This window comes from Muntiacus reevesi, chromosome 19 (genome assembly GCF_963930625.1).
Source record: "Muntiacus reevesi chromosome 19, mMunRee1.1, whole genome shotgun sequence".
Taxonomy (NCBI): domain Eukaryota; kingdom Metazoa; phylum Chordata; class Mammalia; order Artiodactyla; family Cervidae; genus Muntiacus; species Muntiacus reevesi.
This window is the reverse complement of record NC_089267.1, coordinates 53,296,933-53,307,850: the sequence shown is the minus strand read 5'-3', so window position 1 is coordinate 53,307,850 and position 10,918 is coordinate 53,296,933. Positions and strand designations below refer to the sequence as shown.

Genomic DNA, 10,918 nt, shown 5'->3' with positions numbered 1-10,918 from the left:
CCTCCCGCCTCCCTCCGCATCCCACCCCTCTGGGTCCTCCCAGTGCACCAGGCCCGAGCACTTGTCTCGTGCATCCAGCCTGGGCTGGTGATCTGTTTCACCCTTGATAGTATACTTGTTTCAATGCTGTTCTCTCACCCTCACCTTCTCCCACAGAGTCCAAAATTCTGTTCTGTACATCTGTGTCTCTTTTTCTGTCTTGCATATAGGGTTATCATTACCATCTTTCTAAATTCCATATATATGCATTAGTATACTGTATTGGTCTTTATCTTTCTGGCTTACTTCACTCTGTATAATGGGCTCCAGTTTCATCCATCTCATTAGAACTGATTCAAATGAATTCTTTTTAACGGCTGAGTAATATTCCATGGTGTATATGTGCTACAGCTTCCTTATCCATCCGTCTGCTGATGGGCATCTAGGTTGCTTCCATGTCCTGGCTATTATAAACAGTGCTGCGATGAACATTGGGGTGCACGTGTCTCTTTCAGATCTGGTTTCCTCGGTGTGTATGCCCAGAAGTGGGATTGCTGGGTCATATGGCAGTTCTATTTCCAGTTTTTTAAGAAATCTCCACACTGTTCTCCATAGTGGCTGTACCAGTTTGCATTCCCACCAACAGTGTAAGAGGGTTCCCTTTTCTCCACACCCTCTCCAGCATTTATTGCTTGTAGGCTTTTGGATAGCAGCCATCCTGACTGGCGTGTAATGGTACCTCATTGTGGTTTTGATTTGCATTGCTCTGATAATGAGCGATGTGGAGCATCTTTTCGTGTGTTTGTTAGCCATCTGTATGTCTAAAAATATGGAACGCTTCACGAATCTGCGTGTCATCCTTGTGCAGGGGCCACGCTAATCTTCTCTGTATCGTTCCGATTTTAGTATGTGTGCTGCCGAAGCGAGCCCCTGACTGGATTTTAAACTTTTCTTCAGGATGTTTAAATGTCACACATTTGACTAAACTCTGGTATTAATGTTGTTACATTATAATAAGCATGGATTCTGGAGATAATCAACCTAAGTGTGAATCCTAGCTCTCACAGTTTATGTTCTGTGTAACTGAGGGAAATCCACTTAACCTAGGCAACCCCATTTCCACATTTAGGAAGAAAGGATAACAAAATTCTCACCTTACTGAGCTTCAGAAGACTTAATTAAAATAATTCCATACCATGTTTAGCATATTTCTGGCAAACTGTTACCTGCTATTATTACTAACAGTACATTAGCTACTATTATTTTCATTACTGAGTATTTAAATATATTTTTTAAAAATGCTTAAGAATAGTTAAAGAAAGAAGAATAACAAGCTCTAGAGTTCTTGATATAGCCAATAAATTAAATTTGCAACATTGATTATGTATATCTAAAGAAGACTTCTAATATTGAAAATATCAGAAGTCACTAACCAACATCAGTGCTATGAAATCTCTGGAAATACTTCTTGCCTCATTTTAGCCCAGGCAAAAGGGCCCTGAACATATTTACTTAATGCACAAGTGTCCAATAAGAATCAATCAAACCTCATAAGCATTTTCTAAATTTTTCTTGTGAAGATATGACAAAGCACTATTATTACTTGTTTGAAAATTACCATTTATTTTAAAGTCTTGCTGAAGAGATACAGCTGAAAATATTTTCCATGAAGAGGCAAAACCATGATGACTATTATAGAGTTAAATTGATGTACTCATACTGAATCACTGAGAACTCTGAAATAATAGCATTTGGAAAAATAAAAAGCAAAGTCACAGCCTTTAGTATTCTACATGGTATAGAGTGACCCACAGGGAAATATAGTGCATTTCATGAATCTTTTACAAACCCGAAGGATGTATTCAAATTACCTCCAAACAATTTTAAGGCAATGATAAACATATCTCTGTTGATCCAGAGGGATGATCTCAACTTCCCATTTCTTGGCTAAGGAGGATTAACATAATCAAGATGAATATCCTTTCCTGTACATTTCCCTATTGTAGACATGTCTAAAGCTTTATGAAAAATCATGAGATAGAGGCAACCATTTCATTTTTTCCTGGGGTTATGAAGGATGGGGGTGGGAAGGAGACTTGTGAGCAATTATCATTTATTAAAAAAAAAAAATTAAGTGAGCAAAGAACTAGAAAAGTATTATTTGGGCCCATCTCAAAGTGTGTAAAAGCTACAGGGCAAGTCAGCTGCCCCCAGAGCTGGGGCACAATTAAATCACCTGGACTTAAGAAAAGAAAGAATGTGATCTACAGATTGTACCCCAGACTAATTATATCAAAACGTTACAGGTAGGAGCAAGGCATCAGTATTTCTAAAAGACTTTCAGCATCTTCTACTGTGTGTCCAAGTTTAAACCGACCACTGATTTAAGTGTGAGCTTAGAGACCTCTGCCCTAGACTCTGCCCTCTTTTCTTATACATAACAATTTGCTAACTAAAGATTTTTACACTAAAGCAAATATTTAGGCAAAACCATCTGGGGTTGGCTCATGTCCAGGAATTTTGGCTTTTCTATGAAGTAATACTTAAGTACAGTGAGGATTTTTTAAAAAGATGCCAGTATATCTGGCAAGATTTCAAACTTTGTGGCATAAGCAGGACTGCTACAAAGGAGGTGGGATGCCAGCAGTGATGGGACCAAAAGATCATTAAAAGAGGGAGTTTAGATTGTGCCTGGGAAAAGCAGTCCTTCCACTGATAGTCATGTAAAATAATGTCAACTTATATCTTATTAAGCAGTGGAAATGCTATTTCCAAATATGCACAAAAGCTATTCCATTCAGATTTCTCTGAAGCAAACTGTTTTCTTGTTTTACATTCCAGTGACCCTCAAGATTTTTGACAAATGACACCCAATCTTATGAGATTGTGTGAGAAAGTGCTACTTAAGAGAGAAGTTTCTGGTTTTGTTTGATTTTTAATTAGAGTACAATTATTTTATAGTGTCATGTTCGTTTCTGCTATTCAACAACGTGCCTCAGCTGTATGGACACATATGTCCCCTTCCTTTTGAGTCTCCCTCCCAACACTCATCAGAGAAGTTTGGCTCAATCATGCTTCTGCTTATTTCTAAAGACTGATAAGCAATTTTCAAATGTTCCCTGAGAGTGCCATGAAAAGTATGTGAGGTAAAATGGAAACGGTACTTCTCTCAAGATGATCTTAGGTTATCATCCGTTGTGTATGCTCAACTGCTCAGTCTGCGACCCCACGGACTGTAGCCCACCGGGCTCCTCTGTCCATGGGATTCTCCAGGCAAGAATACTGGAGTGGGTTGCCATTTCCTTCTCCAGGGGATCTTCCCCAACCAAGGATTGAACCCACATCTCTTGCGTCTCCTACACTGGCGGTCCAGTTCAGTTGCTCAGTCGTGTCTGACTCTTTGCGACCCCATGGACTGCAGCCTGCCAGGCTTCCCTGTCCATCACCAGTTCCCGGAGTTTACTCAAATTCATGTCCATCGAGTCAGTGACAGGTGGATTCTCGACCACTGAGCCATTTGGGAAGCCCCTTAGGTTATCTAACACTATGTAATGTAATTGTTTTGTATGAATGTCTTTTTTTTTTTAATTAAAACTACAAGATTAGCTTTTCTTTTTTTTTCATCTTTAAGATCCCTACAGCTAAATTAGAACGAACATTCCCTGAGAAATATTTAAGACAGACAGTTTTATAAAAATAAATTATTTAAATAGATCATTTCAAGCAAACCTCAATGACTGCCCTCCAAATTAAAGAACAGAATTATATAACATGCCATAATGAAAGTTTGATAAATAATTAAAGTGAAGTGAAAGTCATTCAGCCATGTCCAACTCTTTGTGACTCCATGGACTATACAGTCCATGGAATTCTCCAGGCCAGAATACTGGAGTGGGTAGCCTTTTCCTTCTCCAGAGGATCTTCCCAACCCAGGGGTTGAACCCAGGTCTCCTGCATTGCAGGTGGATTCTTTGCCAACTGAGCTATCATGCTTCCAAATAAATAGGAACTCCCTTTTAGAATTCTACAGTATAGAAGTCATGACAACACTTTGTATCTTATTAGTTAGTAAAAGCTGAGAAGGCCAAGTATTGGAAGTTGAAAAACAAACTTTAAGCTTTATCACAATATTTTGCCCAGCACAACATGAGTCTGGCTAGGATTGTAACTTTAATGACTCTTGTGATCAGACTAGAAGTATACTGCTCCCATTTTAAAACATTCATAAAAGGATGGGGTATAGATACTTTCTTGACTTGCATTTTATTGCTTAGCTGTAGCTCTTTGCATAGTTATTCAAATAGATTGCCTTTTATATGCTGAACTGTGCATGAAGGCAAGATATTATTTTTCCCACTGGTGACACAATATAGAATGCATATCAAGATAAAGTAGAAGATTGTGTTTTTCTATAATTTTCATGATTCTGCCTGCAGCTATTTAGAAAATAGGAAAGAAATGGGTTTTGTAAACCTATGCAGTTTTAGAAAGGTAGGCTGCTAGAACAGTTTCTTAAAAATAAAATAACTTTCAGCAGGTTGTGGAAGTGAACAGAAAGGGAATTTGGGTAAAAAAAGGAAATTAAGTTATGAAAATAATAATTAGCTATTTCTTTTTCTTTGGCTTACATTTCTTTACTATTAAATACTGTCAAGTTTTGAGAGATAGTTAAACTATCTTATCTACACTATCTGTGGATCAGTTTATGATTGTAAGCACTGGGCTAACATATGTACCCACAAACGCTCCATTCAATGAGGATTTCTTGTGTGTGTGTGTGTGTGTATGTGTGGTGTGTACCTCTGTTTCAACAACCAATTAGCTTTTTAATCTTTCACCTTGACTGCTTTTTTTCTCTTTTTCTACCTAGATTCCATACATTTGTGGCTTGTGCTGTCAACTGAGTATTAAAATACACTGTTTGCTGGCGTTTAGTTGCTCAGCAGTGTCTGACCCCTTTGCAAGTCCATGGACTGTAACCCCCCAGGCTCCTCTGTCCATGGGATTTCCCAGGCCGGAATCCTGGAGTGGGCTGCCATTTCCTCCTCCAGGGGATCTTCCCAAGCCAGGGATCGAACCTGTGCCTCCTGCATCGTGAAGTGTATTCTTTACCACTGCACCACCAGGGAAGCACTACATTAAGTATTAATTCTGAATAATTCAAATATCTCTACCACATCTTTAAATTTTGGGTAGCCTGATTATACCTCGGGTTTGGGAGCCTTTGGCGGGGACTGGATGTTTTTTCTTCACTTCTCTCCATAAAGAGTTCTGCTAGTCATGATAAAAGTCAAGTACGGGGCTGATTCATGCCAATGTATGACAAAAACCACTACAATATTGTAAAGTAATTAGCCTCCAACGAATAAAAATAAATGGAAAAAAAAGTCAAGTACGATAATTATAAGAGATTTTGCCCTATCACACCTTGGCCACTCCTTAACTAGGAAGGCTAATTTGGGTGGAGATAAACTGAAAACAATTTGATCCTTCAGTTTCCTAGGGAAAAAGAGATTAGCCAGAGTGTCTGCACTGTGAAGTCAGACTTATGCCACAACTTCCTGGGCTACCAGCGTTTTACCCTTGGGGACAGACCCTTGGTAGACCAAGGAAAAGGCACACTCTCTGTCTCAGAGCCCTTGGCATGGTCAAGCAAAGGAAAGTAAAGATTGTACTATATTATCAGACAGTGTGCTTTTTTTCCCCTTTTTTCTCAGAGCAGTACTTTTATGCAAGTATTTTTTTTCTTGAAGTATAGCTGATTTACAATATTATATTAGTTTCAGGTGTACAACACAGTATTCAATATTTTTATGTGTTATACTCCACTTAAAGTTGTTTCAAAGTAATGGCCTGTATTTCCCTGTGCTATACAGTATTTTCTTGATGCTTGTGTATTTTATAAATAGTAGTTGGTGTCTCTTAATCCCTTCCCTCTCCCCTTTATCTCCCCTCCCTTCTCCCCACTGGTGACCCTTAAACCTAGAGAGTATTAGGCTCTCTAAGTGAAATGAGTCAAAGACCAATACTGTTTGATATCTTATAGGCAGAATCTAAAAAATACAACAAGCAAATGTACATCACAAAACAGAATTAGACTCACAGATATGAAGGGAGTATTTAGTTTCATTTGACTAGTGATGAAACATATTCAAAAAGCTTGAGAGGTTTCTTCAAAGTCACAATTAGTGAGCAGCCAAGTCAGCATTGCCAGTGAAATGTGTCTTGCTCCCACATCTGTGGAACTGTCTCATCTGCGACTGATTAGGAAGGGATTTAAGAAATCCACAGTCCACATTTGTGCCCTGAGGCAGATCCTAAGCTGGTTTTCTCCCATTCTTTCTGGAGTTCTTGCTTTGCTCTGGAAATCTGTGTATTCAGGTATAGATCTTTCTTTCAAAACTGCTCTAAAGCTATTTTGAGTTCTTTACATTTTCTCTTCTATAGTCATGGGTTTCAGAGGTCTAGCAAAATGCTTGGTATTTAAGTTGCTTTCAACAAATCTTTTTATTTATTTTTTCATATTCCATCTTCTATCTGCTCTGCTAGAGGTGCTCTTTATTGTTCAGAAAATCTTTTTCGAAGTTTAAAATGAGGTAGACCATCCTCCAATGGGCCCCTGCCACTTAACTTACAAACACTGAGGGGTCTTTCATCACAGAACTTAACGAATGGAATAATAATAGCCAGGTGCTCTTCTAAGATCTTTACATATTGGGTTTACCAATACATAAGATGTTACGGAAAAAAAAAAAAAACAAAAACAAAAAGAACTTTTGGCCAACACAATGTATTAACTTATTTAATTCTAAGTACAACCTGATGAAACAGGTACTATTTATCATTCCCATTCAACAAAACGGAAAATGAGGCAAAATGTTGTAACTAACCCAAGGTCACACCACTAGTAATTGGTAGAAATGGGATTTTAAGGAAGGAACAAACATTACTCACCTTTTCCTCCAGCCAAGTTCAAGTATCTGTAGATGCCAACCTTGCTCAACGGAGAAGGCAGTGGCACCCACTCCAGTCCTCTAGCCTGGAAAATCCCAGGGACGGAGGAGCCTGGTGGGCTGCAGTCCATGGGGTCGCGAAGAGTCAGACACGACTGAGCGACTTCACTTTCACTTTTCACTTTTATGCATTGGAGAAGGAAATGGCAACCCACTCCAGTGTTCTTGCCTGGAGAATCCCAGGGATGGGGTCGCACAGGGTCGGATACGACTGAAGTGACTTAGCAGCAGCAGTAGCAGTACCTTGCTCAAACTTGTAGTTTTCCTAAGGACACAAGAGACTCAGCTGTCATAGACTGGAGCAGCAGGAAGGTAACAACTTCGCACATCTCTCCTGAAATGGAAATGGGGAGGACTCTTGCCATTGGCCATCAGATTTTGAAAAGTTAAATTGATAAAAGATGCTGAAACTTGATAACAAAAGGTGTGAGTTTGAGGAACTGAATTACAGGTGATTTGGGAAACAGTAAAATGCAAATCAAGACACAATGTGTCATATATTATAAAAAAATTATATGAATTTACACATGATAGCAGCTGTAATTTTATTGTCAAAGGTGGAGAAAGTCAGAGTTTATTTCAGTAACTCTTTGAAATGTATTTCTTTAGTCTCAATAGCAGTTATATATTAATTTATTCAGTCATAATAGTTTTGAAGTGGTTAGCTTTAAAGCATTGCTATTTATAAATATGCATACATATTTCTACCTGTCTGAAATATATTAAAATCAGAAAATACTAATGCAATCTATTTGATTTTAAAGGGAGTGACTCATTTAAAAATCCAAGAATTGTTGCACAGCAGAAATTAACATGTTAAATCAATTATACTGCAATAAAATTGTTTTAAATCCTAAGAACAAAAAAACAGTCTCCAAAATGCCAGTCATCTTCTTATGTTTTTCAAGTCACCTGAAACCTGGTGAGAAAATTCCTGTCTTCCTTGAGTCCATTGTGAATATTTACATCCAACATATAAATCTCTAAAATTACACAGACCCTAACAGCAATGCTGACCCAACCTTAGTCATGTTATTTCAACTCTAGGCCTCTGGCTGTCATTCCAAGATGAGTAAACCCTGGATAATAACATTACCCAACACTCTCTACACAGAGCTAAACCAACAAGTGTAATTAGACATTCGTACAAACAAGATTAAAATAAAGAAATCAAAAATCACTATACCCTGGAGCGATGCAGGACAAGCAAGCAGCCTTTATTCATGCAGAAGCTGCAGGTCTTTAATTCAAGCAGCTTACTCCTGCGCTGAGTGACACCCACCACTTGCAAACTGGGGGCCAACATAGAGAATTCACGGCCACGAAACTCCAGGTGGGACTGGACAGCAGAAAAATGCTGTGCAGCTTAGAGGGTAGGAGATGGGATTTAGAGTTTATGGGATTAAGAGGCCTTGCAGGTTACATGATGCAAGATTGATCGAAGCTTTAGAAACTGCAAAGAAAAAGTTGAATTTGAGATTGTGCCTGACTGCAGGCCACTGAAGTGAATCAAGCCAAACAGGCAAATTCTTGGACTATGGGCCATGAAGCTTGAAAAACTACAAGGAAGGAACTTCCCTGGCAGTCGGGTGGTTAAGACTTTGGCTTCCAATGCAGAGGGTGCAGGTTCAATCCCTATTTGGGGAGCTAAATTCCCACATGACTTGTGGCCAAAAAACCAAAACATAACACAGAAGCAAGGTTGTAACAAATTCAATAAAGACTTTTAAAATGGTCTGCATTAAAAAAAAAAAAAAGACAAACAAGTTAGAAAATATCGGCCCACATCAGAAGCACGTATCGCATAATCATTGAAAATAAGAAAGCATCAAATCCTTCCCTACATGCCTATATTTGAATTTTACCAAGTTAAACTGAAGCTATGGAAAAGCATTTGGCAAGAAAATGAATGAAATCTGCAATTTCATTTCAAAGAAAAATAGTTTATGTAATATTATTTAATATTTGCTCTGTATTTTTAAAATTTCGTTTGTCTGTTTAATTTCATGTGCTCTTCTTAAAGTTACTGTGTATAAAAAGCAAAACAGATATTCCCAATCTGATGAATCAGAAAACTGAGTTTCACAGAGTTAACTTGTTCTCCCAATGTCAAGGAATCAATAAATGGTGGAACCAGGACTAACACTTCTATAACTGAGAACTTCTAATACTGAGAGCTTCTAACTCTTCCCTCTACCTTAGTTATTTGTAGTTTCTTTTTAAGTGTAAAGATTTTTCTTTGATAGTAAATATATATGGAGATATCCATGATGGTTGTTAAAACTCTGTAGTCAAAACTGAGTCCCTTGTAAATGAAAGATTGTATTTCAGTTATCTCTGAAATATATTTTTTTAGCTTCAAATGCAGGCACAGTTATTCATTCAGTCAAAATTATAGATTGTGTGCCTACCATATGCAAGCCAGCCCAAATGCAGTGCCAGAAAATATATGGAAAGGAAAATTCCTTACAACAACTCCACAGCCATAGCTCACATGTAGAGAACATTTGTACTGCTATAATGGAAAATTGAATATTCATGTAAGGAAAGAAAGTAAAAAACATGATGATATGTCTTCTACTGAGTGATGGAAAAATGCATGTCTTTTAACACAGATTTTGGCTCCTGTTGTTAACACACTGAATGTGTGAGGGCAGAGTAACTGAAAGCGGGGCCCAGCTTCTTGGCGCTCAAATGCCATTGAAGTGAGGCTGGTAGGAAGGAAAGTTTGCTTTACTCTGGATGCCTACGATGGTGCAAGGTGGAGAGGCAGACTTCTGCCCAAAGACTGACTATACCCCACCCCGCACCACAACCAGTGGGCAAGAACTTTCATACATGAAGTGAGGAGGCTACATGCAGACATGCATAGTCATCTGGCAGTTATCTTGAAATTGGTTCTGTGGAGGTCTGACCAGCGTCATCTTGATTGTTTTAAGCACAGTTAATCTTCAGTTCCAGAGTTGGTTTGTTCCCATTTACTTCAAGCCAGTTCTTGGAATTGTGGCAGCTTATGTCACAGCTATAGCCTGGTCCTCATGTAGTTAACTTCTTCCACCTTTTGCAGATTTCAGAATATATAAGCCAGCTCACAGGTTATGGCTCAGAATATTATTTATAGTCCTTAGGAAGGAAATTGAAAGTCTTTGACTATGCTTAATGACTAAACTATTATGATTTGGTTTCCTTTGACTGTTATCCTTTGTTTCTAGGTTTTCTCACTTCTCTGATTAAACTTATTTTTTCACCAAAGCTTTTCCACAGACAAAAGGCAGGTGGAGGACATGAGGTGGGCAAAGACTACAAGGTCTTGTTCCATTTCAGCGATAGATAGGAACCCTCTTCAGCCCTCTTCCCAAACATGTTACCCAGGCAAGGAGCAAGGTCTGCCGCTGCTCTGCTGCCCTGGAAGCAGAGAATAGTGGCAGAGTGAGAATTCTAGGACAGAAATGCTATGGACCTAATAGAAGTAGAAGATGTTAAGAAGAAGTGGCAAGAATACACAGAACAACTAAACAAAAAAGATCTTCATGACCCAGATAATCACGACGGTGTGATCACTCACCTTGAGCCAGATATCCTGGAATGCAAAGCCAAGTGAGCCTTAAGAAGCATCACTATGAACACAGCTAGTGGAGGTGATGAAATTCCAGTTGAGCTATTTCAAATCCTAAAAGATGATGCTGTGAAAGTGCTGCACTCAATATGCTAGTAAATCTGGAAAACTCAGCAGTGGCCATAGGACCAGAAAAGGTCAGTTTTTATTCCAATCCCAAAGAGTGCTCAAACTACCGCACAGTTGCCTTCATCTCATACGCTAGCGAAGTAATGCTCAAAATTCTCCAAGCCAGGCTTCAACAGTACGTGAACTGTGAACTTCCAGATGTTCAAGTTGGATTTAGAAAAGGCAGAGGAACCAGAGATCA

General features: G+C 38.7%; 1 non-coding gene across 1 annotated transcript; it reads right to left on the bottom strand.

Annotated features, from left to right (window-relative positions):
- Positions 1-802: 802 nt before the first annotated feature.
- On the bottom strand, positions 803-909 carry LOC136150988 (U6 spliceosomal RNA). The gene has a single exon (XR_010659976.1). It is a non-coding gene; the product is annotated as a U6 spliceosomal RNA (small nuclear RNA).
- Positions 910-10,918: the final 10,009 nt, after the last annotated feature.